The 10,514-nt window shown below is 40.0% G+C and overlaps 1 long non-coding RNA gene across 1 annotated transcript; it reads right to left on the minus strand.

Moving 5' to 3' along the window:
• Positions 1 to 7,078: 7,078 nt before the first annotated feature.
• Positions 7,079 to 9,020, minus strand: LOC135932425 (uncharacterized). Its single transcript, XR_010573523.1, has 3 exons — positions 8,950 to 9,020; positions 8,535 to 8,611; positions 7,079 to 7,256 (listed from the first exon to the last, which is right to left on the minus strand). It is a non-coding gene; the product is annotated as an uncharacterized LOC135932425 (long non-coding RNA).
• Between the last annotated feature and the right edge of the window lie 1,494 nt (positions 9,021 to 10,514).

Here is a 10,514-nt window from a genome sequence, read left to right on the forward strand (position 1 = left end):
GTTAAATAGCAGTACTGTGGTGGAGTTTACAGTGACTCTGTGTTGAACTGGAGGGCAGTCTGTAGTGTTACATTAATGGCAGTAGACATTAATTTAAATGTAATTAGATGATGCTGGTTAATTAGCAATTTCCTGCTTTTGTACCTTCTTTATGTGAATTGAGGGAGGTACCCATTTGAATGAGCCGTAGGCATACAGTCAGTTCACAAGGTTTAACGCTAATACAAAACAAAATCCTTCTCAACATGTAATAGTAGCACCCAAGACAATTTACTTTATTTAATCTACTTTATTTAATACATTTTAAACTATAAAATTATACGACTGTAAGTGGAAGACAGGATAAGCACTGCAGGGAATCTATTAAAAACCAACACCATGTGTCACACGTTAAAGACATGGCAATCTACACTTCACCCCAACTGGGCAAAGATGTATGAACGTAAATCTTCAATACCCGTCACCGCTGACGCTCGCCCCGGTACATGAAAAAGCGGCGAGAAAAAGATTTCCATGCAGCACCTTCACCGTCTGCAATGATAAGAAATGATAGACTAGAACAGAATAATCCTTTAATTGTCCCACAAGGAGAACTTTAGATGTAACAGCAGCAAGAAAGACACATATACAAACAAATAGTACACAGGACACAGAACAGAAACATACACAATTTTTACATATTTACATCAAGGACAATGGTTACAAAAACAGAGTATTGTACCGCTATTAAATTAAATACAGATAAGAGGCAAACCCAGGTTGTAGTGTGAATCGGTTTACAAGATAGAGGTTTACATAAACGCTGTAATTTGCACTGTGTTTGTTGGGAGCAGTTTTGATTGTACAAACGCTCCTTCATGCATCTAGGATGCAGCAGTCTGTCACTGAAGGAGCTCTGCAGTTCAGCAACATTTACATGCATGGGGTGGGAGACTCTGTCCATCAGAGATGTTATTTTGGCCAGAGTCCTTCTGTCTCCCACCACCTGCACTGGGTCCAGGGTGTATCCCAGAACAGAGCTGGCCTTCCTGATGAGTTTATCCAACCTCTTCCTCTCAGCTGCAGATAAACTGCTGCTCCAACATACAACACTGTAAAAAAATGACAGATGCCACCGCAGAGTCATAGAAGGTCTTTAAAAGCGCTCCCTGGACTCAAAATGACCTCAGCCTCCTCAGCAGGTAGAGTCTGCTCTGACCCTTCCTGTAAAGAGTATCAGTGTTGTGGCTCCAGTCCAGTTTATTATTCAGGTGAACTCCCAGGTACCTATAAGAGTCCACTATCTCAATGTCCACTCCCTGGATGTTCACTGGTGTCAGTGTGGTGAATGTGCGTTTCCGGAAGTCCACCACCAACTCCTTTGTTTTCCCGGCATTGATCAGCAGGTGGTTCTGCTGGCACCAGTCCACAAAGTCCAGAGTCCACTGTCTGTACTATGAGTCGTCCTCACCTGTGATGAGGCCAACTATGGCAGAGTCGTCAGAGAACTTCTGTAGGTGGCAGCGTGGGGAGTTGATGGAGAAGTCTGCAGTGTAGAGGGTGAAGAGGAAAGGTGCCAGCACAGTTCCCTGTGGGGGCCCCGTACTGCAGACCAGCATATCAGAGACACAGCCCCGTGTCCTCACATACTGTGGGCATCCTGTGAGGTAGTCCAGTATCCACTGGGACATGTGGTGGTCCCGATAGCTCCAGCTTGTCCCTCAGAAGTTGTGGCTGGATGGTGTTGAAAGCACTGGAGAAATCAAAAAACATGATCCTCACAGTGCTTCCAGGCTTCTCCAGGTGAGTCAGAGCTCGGTGCAGGAGGAAGATGATCGCGTCCTCCACCCTGATGCCAGGCTGGTAAGCAAACTGCAGGGGGCGCAGATGGTTTAGAACCAACCCCTCAAGGGTCTTCATCAGATGTGATGTCAGGGCTACCGGCCTGTAGCTGCTGAGGTCCTTGGGATGGGAGGTCTTTGGTACCGGTACCACACAGGAGGTCTTCCACAGCTGTGGAACTTTCTCCAGCGACAGGCTCAGGTTGAACAGGTGTCCTAGAACACCACAGAGTTAATCTGCGAGGTCCCTCAGGAGCCTGGAGCTGATGCGATCTGGACCTGCAGCCTTCCACACCTTGATCTTGCGAAGCTCGTTCCTCATTTGAAGTGCTGAGATAGAGAAAGGGGGTTTCAGGGGAGGGGCATGTATGTTGGAGTCCACAGAAGCTGGGGGTGGTTGTGATGGCTGGGAGCTGAGAGGTGTGAAGTCCTGAGATGAAAGACAGGCAGTGCCTGAAGATGAGGGAGATTGCAGCAGGGGGGACGATGCTGGGGGAGGGGTGGGTGGTTGATCAAACCTATTAAAATATTTATTTAGGTCATTTACTGAGAACCTTCACAGACATATTAGGTCATTTACCCACCCCAAGTCTCCTGCAGCCTGGGAGGTTGGTTTTTGTCCTGGCTGTTCCAAACCCCTCTGATGTTGTCCTGTTGCAGCTGCTCTTCCATCTTCCTCCTGTAGTTTTCCTTCCCTTGCTTTATCTTCCATTTCAGCATCTTCTGGACAACTCTCAGCTCCTGTTTGTCTCCAGATCTAAAGACTCTCTTCTCCTTGAGGAGAGGCTTTATTTCAGGATTTATCGATGGCTTGTTGTTAGAAAAACACAGTGCCTTTATGATGGGTACGGTGTTGTCCACACAGAAGTTTATGTAATCTGTAATGCAGTCTGTGATGAGGTAATCCTCCAAAGGGCTGCAGAGGTTGTCCCACAAGGTAGAACGGAAACAGTCCCTTAGGGCCTCTTCAGTCTCTGCCGACCATTTCCTAACTGTGCGTTTCACAACTGGTTCTCTGTGTACTAGAGGTTTATACACAGGCTGGAGATGAACCAGGTTGTGATCTGTATGCCTCCTTGGTGTTGGAATACAATAAGTCCAATGTTTTAATGTCTCTGGTGTGGCAGGTGATGTGCTGGGTGAAGGTGTGGAGAGTGGAGGACAGGGAGATGTGATTAACCCTAGAACACTATCGCTATAAATAGTAACACAATCACTTGCCGGGTGATTTTTACCCGATATAATATGACCAACAAAAAGTACTTGTCATCAAAATATATCAAACACATGACAAATCAGAGTGGTCAGCTTTTACTTTCAACTGTGCCATGTCTAACAAAATGAAAAAAGTGTCATGGGGGGGATGCTAAAGTAATGCTCCAAAATTACAGAAAAATCTGGAATTCAAGAACAAAAAATTCCTAAAAAAAAAAATGACGCTGGAAAGCTGGTCTTTGATACACCCATTCCTGGGACATTTGAGACTTCCCTGGTGAAGGCACAATCTCCTCGACACACTAACAGCTACAGGAGAGAGAAATCATGTAAATGTATTTGCTCGGGTAAAATCACCCAGCGATAGTGTTCTAGGGTTAAAGTTGCCAGAGATCAGGAAAAGGGCCTGAGGGTGCTGTGTTTGGAGTCTGCTGGTTACAGTGTGCAGGACCTCACAGGCTGCTGCAGCATTAGCAGAGGGAGGGACATACACAGCTATCACAGTGACGTGTGTAAACTCTTGCGGTAGATAGTACAGTCTCATGCTAACCGCTAGCAGCTCAATGTCCTTACAGCATAGCATCTCTTTAATATATGCCCCGAGTTACACCATCTATTGTTCACAAACACAGCCAAACCCCCTCCTCTCTTCTTACCACTCTCCGTTGTTCTGTCTGCCCGGATCAGATGGAAACCGTCTATGTTTATGTGTGAGTCCGGAGTGTGGATGAAACCACAAATTACAATAGAGCCACCAGCGTATCAGCACCTTGGCCCAACAGCAAGAAATCCACCGCGGCAAAGCAGCAGCTTGGCAATCTGTAAAATAAAACAGGACACCACTGAACACTTTACCTCAGAAGGAATATCCCTCCCACTTTGCGTCATATCTGTTTTTCAGTTACCTGTCTCCAGGTTAGGGTCACACCCTAATAAGTATCAGCCAGGGGTGGTGGAGTCCACTACAAGTTTCTCCAGAGGCGTTAAATTATGTTTTTTCCTACAGGGGTACAAATAACTTCAAAACTCTACCAAAACTCAAGCAGAACATTTTCTGTGACCTGCCACTCCAATAGAAGACTATGCAACCCACATCAAGCGCTCATAGAAAAGTTAAAAAGGCCAAATAGCACAGTGTAGACCAGGCAGTCACACAGCTCCAGGTTCACTCAAGAGCTTGACTAATCAGTGTTGCCAACTCCTCAGTAAGGAAAATCGCTATTGGCCATCCTAAAAGTCACTAGAAGTCGCTAAATGATGTCATTGCTTAATTTGCATAATTGGTCATGCTATGTAATTGGAATGGCTGCTGTAGGAGAGAGAAATAACATTGTGGAAGAGGCATAATGTGAGTAAAAACACCTTAAAAGCATTTAGAATATATTTAGAACTACAAATTAAATTTCTTTTAGGAATTATTGTTTTTTTTAATGTCACAATTCAAACCCTCCTCTTTTATCCAGACTTGGGACCAGCAAAAGTGTGTTTGTGTGTTTAAATACTTTTAAACCTTGTGATCCACAAAAAGTAACAGTAAAAGAAGAACATTTTAGCCATAACGTTGTAAACAAACTACATTAACAATCAAAATGGACATAACTTCAGTCGAAATCGGATGTACCAGATAGAGTTAAGGCCACCGCCTGTGAGCGCCTTGGCACAGGCGAGGTGCACACAGGAGCACGCCTGCTTGTTGAGTGTAAGAGCGATACATATGCGATACATTTCAAGTCAAAAATATTTTATACGTCTCCAAAAACACCAGAAAAAGTCGCCAGATTTGCTTTTTAGAAAAAAAAAATTGATAAGGGGGTCTGAAAACTTGCTAAATATAGTAACAAAGTTGCTAAGTTGGCAATTACCTGCCCCTGTCCTTATTAAAGGGAAAAAAACAGCCTTGCCTATGAGGGGTGGTTCCCAGATTAGGGTCTCACCTGTCTCATTCATACGATATACTTATTTATGACAGCTTAGGTGATATCTGGTTATATCTCATTTGATTCAGTTGTCTAAATTCACAAAGAGCAGTGAACCTCAGAGCAGCAGTACACACTAGCTAATCAAAGCCTACACACAAAGTAAAACTCACAATGCAAATGATTGAGATTTATTTGTAAACAAATATTTTTCCCAAGCTGCACTGCTACACCTAATCTCTCACATGCCAAATCCCACTCAAACATAATAGTATATTTTCCTAATCAAGCTTATGTGAGGCTACAGTTGCCCACTTTATAAACTGAAAAGATGATTATCAAGTTCCTTCTTCCACTCTACTGTTCGCTTTTCATTCCACTGAGGTAGGCCCAACTGTAAAGCAACAGCACTGTAGCAGAGCCCGGAGATTAAAGCAATTTTTTATGCTTTGAATACAGGCAGGCGGGCTGTGAGACAATACAAACAGACAGAATTAAATGACATAGAAATTGTGCTATCATACTGCACTGTAAAATATAACTTGTTGTTTCAACTTAAAAATATGAGGTAAAGGGCTGCCTTAAAATTTTAAGTTAAGTCAAGAAATAGAGTTTGTTCTTATAACACAACCAATTGTTATCTTAATGAAAAATCACATGTTGTCTAAACTTTCATCTTAGTTTAGTTGACTGAGATTTATTAGTCAGTTCAACTCCTTTAATTGTCATCTTTACTTGGGAAAACCCTTTCAGCTAAATTAAAATAATCTATTGTTTAAACTCTTGTCCTAGTTCAGTTGACTTGGGTTTTTTAGTTAATTCAAATACTTTAGTAGTTCTTTTAACTTAGGAATCTATTTTAGCTTAACTAACATAATCTGTTAGCTAAGTTGATTTAAGTTTATTAATTAACTGAGCTCCTTAAGGTAGCTGAGTGAACTTGTAAATCAGTTTCATTTTAATTATCAGAGTTGATTGACTGGATGTAAAGAAAAATGTGTATTAAACATCTTAAGTTTTGTTTTGTTTTTTTTTGGCTTTCTAACATCCATTTCAGCAAAACTACCTGTCAGGTTTATCTTAGATCTCAGGTTTAAATATCTACATTCCTTTAAATTAATTTTCTGTTGTTTACAGAAAAAAAATAAAACCCCACAGATTCCATTAAAGTCTATCTGATCATTTCATACAGAAAGTTTGTTTTAAGAACATGACAAGACAATTACTCATGAGCACCCAACATTCACCATTTATTGTGCCATCTTAGTCATCTGAGAAACAGAAAAATCAGTGACGTAGCTCATCAGGCTCACAATCCATCAAAACTCAAAGGCTGCTCCCTGTGAAACAATAAATTTGAACTTGGTCTTGAGCCCAGTTTGGGTGAAGATGAAATTCTGACCAATACTCTAGGAGCAGTAGTGATTCTTGTGAAGTAACAACATAAAGTCTGCATTAATGTAATGTATCAACGGGACACTTGCTATTTTAGAAAAGTTATTCTTTACATTTACAAAATTTTTAAACTTCATTGTGCTCAGTCACACCTGTTAGCATAAAACTTGAAATATTAAAATAGTACAAAACCTTTGATAAGTGACAGTAAAGATCAGTTTATAACAACTAAGACATCAAACTCTTGTATTTGTCTTCGTTTACAATTGCAACAAATTCCACAGAACCAATATCTCTGAAAATGACTGCATGCTTCTGAAACATTTGATAATATGGATATTTCAGAAACATTAGTTTGAGTCTGCTCAATTGCAAAACAAAGGAAAAACTACTGACTTGCATGAGATAAGCATCTGCAAAGTCCAGCATTATATTGTTGTTCACATAAGTTTCTTAAACCATGAACAAATGAGTAATTGTCTAATCTGGAATGTAAAGTGTAGTCATTTAGTGACATACAAAAGTGAGAATGAGAACTTGCAAGAATAAAAAAACAAACAGTAAAATAAAAACTGTCCTTAACACTAAGGATCATACAATTACAGTTCTGCATGGCTTTCTGCAAGAGTCTGTTTCTTAGACCATGCACTAGTGAGATGCACTGCCTTCCACCAATGTTCATTAGGATGTTCTGAATGACTTCAAAGATGTCCTTAAGTTCCTTTGGATAGTGTATGTTGAGGGCAAAAAGAAGGCCCATCAGCATGGAAATGGCACTTGAGACATCCCTCAGATTAGACAGGATTACTGCTGCCTCAAGGACAACCAACACATCGATGATGTCTTCTTCTTTCACCATCGCAATGCCAACTTTCATCCTCTTAGAAAACGTGTCTTCAATACCTGTCGGCTATAAAAGGGTTCAAAGACAAAAAAAAAAAAAAAAATTACACAATTACAATTACACAATATCCCGTGTGCTTAACAATTCATGTCTTTCCAAAGAAGAGCCATACTGATGCTTTGGATGATGGTGATTGGCTTTGGGTAACACTTATTAGTTGTTAAAGTTTTTTCAGAATGAGATATGCACCCCCATGTTACAAATCCATTTCTTGCTTTAAACAAAGACCATGTTCATAAATAACTGAGCATGTCTTCAATTGCAGAATTCAAACAAAATTTTCAATTTAAATGGTAAATGGCCTGTATTTGTATAGTGCTTTACTAGTCCCCTAAGGACTCCAAAGTGCTTTACACATTCAGTCATTCACACACATGGGTGGATGACTGAATCGTGACTCAAGAGTTGACAGTTCGTCTTATAATTGGAAGGTTGCCGGTTCGAGCCCTGGCTCCGACAGTTTCAGTCGTTGTGTCCTTGGGCAAGACACTTCACCTGTTGCCTACTGGTGGTGGTCAGAGGGCCCGGTGGTGCCAGTGTCCGGCAGCCTCGCCTCTGTCAGTGCGCCCCAGGGTGGCTGTGGCTACAATGTAGCTTGCCATCACCAGTGTGTGAATTTAAATCTACTTATGCTAAATATTGGCTGTGCTCTAAACCAAATCTGGCTGAGAATACATGAAATGTGCAAACTGCAGCTACACTACAGGATCAGATTATGGCTCCATAGACAATGCTTCTTTAATCAGTTTATTGATTAAAGTTTATTTTTTCCCCCTATATTAACAGCATGAAAAAAGAGCATATAGACATGGCTGAACAGGTTGCATAATTGGCACTGAATATCAACATCCACCTTTACCCAGCTGCCCAATGACTCTCGGCCAGTAACCTTTAATTGCTTACCCAGTCTACACAGTCTCTTTTCCAGGGTCCAGGACATTTCACCAAAGTATTGCCCCCCACAGCTGTAGCAGCCACTGCAGCCCCTTAAATATCCTAATATCTCTGCCATTACAATATACAATGTGAGAAATCAAACGTAAAGCTGAAGTGAACAGTACAGCAGCGAAATGTCAAAGACCCTGGTGAAGACATGAATAAACACAAGACACTAATAATATCAATGCTAGCTTGCCAGTTAGTTTCTCTGAAACCCAGACCAAATCCAGTGTCAAAGATCTTGTAATAATACATTTGGTGAGGAAAAAGTACACATGTACTTTTTAATTTAAAATCCACTGTGGTGCTGTCATTATTAAATTTACTAAAAGAAACAATGCTAACCTTCACAGTCTTGAAAGTGTGTGAGGGATCTTCCTTTAGAAAATGAGGTCCTCTGTCCTCTTCCTTTGTGTAGGGCTCTGGTCAAAGAAGTCAAAAAGAAAACAAAAACACTTTTTAAACAGTGTTTATGAAGCATGTAGACTGCTCCAAATTCACAGCTTTTTGATGCATAATTCCATCAATATATGATTATCATTGGAGATTTTGAATCAGGCTTATCAGGACATTCAAGTAGAATATGATATCCAACCTACCACCAATATACACAGATTCTGTAAAAGTTACCACACTAAATGTCCGGTTGTGAAATATGATGACAGACTTTACTTATCAGCTTTCTTTCAATGAGTTCATCAGTTGAACTGGATAACCTAAAACTTAAACAAAGGATTAGATTTCGCAGTTGAACACTTACATCATCTCCGAAGCATCTTATGAGCCTAGTTAGCCTTTCTATGCCGCTCTTGATTTTGTACAGCTCCACGAACCTCTCCATAATGCTCAAGCACAGCAAAAAGGAACCCTTTCAGGTCAACAGATGTAAGACAGGCAAATTCTGCTTCAACCTGAGCAATAGAAGAAGAGGGGTGGAGAGTACAGGCAGAATTAAAAAAAGATTCTTTGAGACCCAAATTTAAGCAAACAGTCATCTGAGGCCCATTAGAGAAAACACAAACACACAAAAGCAAACAAACAAAAAGATGCACTTTACCTGCCGTTCAGCAAACAAGGAAGTTCAGAGAACAATAAGCTCTGTCTTGAAATCTTTTAAAGTAGAATGATTGTGAAAATGACTTATGTGATGTAAAACTTTAGTAAACGTGCGATTAAAAGAACACTGAGTAAAAGGACAAGTAACAGTTTCCTTATTCCTCAGATGTTTACCTTGATGAGCAATACTGTTTTAGTCCAACTGCCTCATTAAAGTTACACAACAGGCTTTTTACATTAAAGCCAGCAAGTCCATTACATACTCCCTTTTTAGATCTGAAATACTGTGCAGATTCTGTGTATATGTAGTGGACAGCAATTTACCCCAAAGAGCGCAAAGTTTGCAAGTCCACCTCATTTAAATGACAAAGTCAAATGTGATCATCTAGACCTGTGAAAATAAATTAATGACAAACTTGCAGTTATGGATGTTATTACAACCACAAGAACCTAAACAGTCTGCTCCATTGCTTTTGTTAATGAATCATTTGTTGGTAACACGTCTGAATATTTAGTTTATGCCACCTGCATGTGATCATCAATAGTGCCATATTACTTCTTAAGAAGTACCCTGACACTACAATCTTTATATCATTTGTTCTACAGAGCTATTAAATTACAATATAATCTGAGGTCTTTCCAGTATGACAAAATGCACAAATTGTAACTTACCATTTGACTCCACTGACAAAAATAAATCCCCAGCATCAAGTTTGGCTTCACAGACCTAAAATAAGTAAAATAAAAATATATGTTATAATTATATTGTTTTCGCCATTTATTCATGTTTGCTAATTTTCTGACATATAAACAATGTTAGTTTTGTTACAATACAGAGAATGCAGTTTAATTAAAAGGTAAATTATGCAAAAAAAAAAAAACTTCTGCAGTATACCATGCCAAAAATCAGTGTCTCTGATGCCAATTATTTTATCACTACAGCTCGTTTAGTATGGAAACTCACACAATCTAGTCATACTGATCACAAGAGTTCAAAAATAAGTCAAAATAGTGAACTGTTGTTAAGCATAAAGCATTTCAGGGTAACAAATAACTGCACAATATAATTAAAGCAAAAAATAAGCACACTGGAGGACTATCTGATAAAAACTAATATAATGCTGGTTTGTAGACCATATTTTGTCTCAGTCCTGAGTGCACTGTTGCAGCTTAGCATGCAGCAGTTAATAACAACTTAAGTGATTACATAGGGATAAACAGATGACAACAAGCATCCGAGTCCTGCCAAAAAGGTCTTTTTGAACCCAG

The sequence above is a fragment of the Pelmatolapia mariae genome, linkage group LG22 (assembly GCF_036321145.2).
Source record: "Pelmatolapia mariae isolate MD_Pm_ZW linkage group LG22, Pm_UMD_F_2, whole genome shotgun sequence".
Classification (NCBI taxonomy): Eukaryota; Metazoa; Chordata; class Actinopteri; order Cichliformes; family Cichlidae; genus Pelmatolapia; species Pelmatolapia mariae.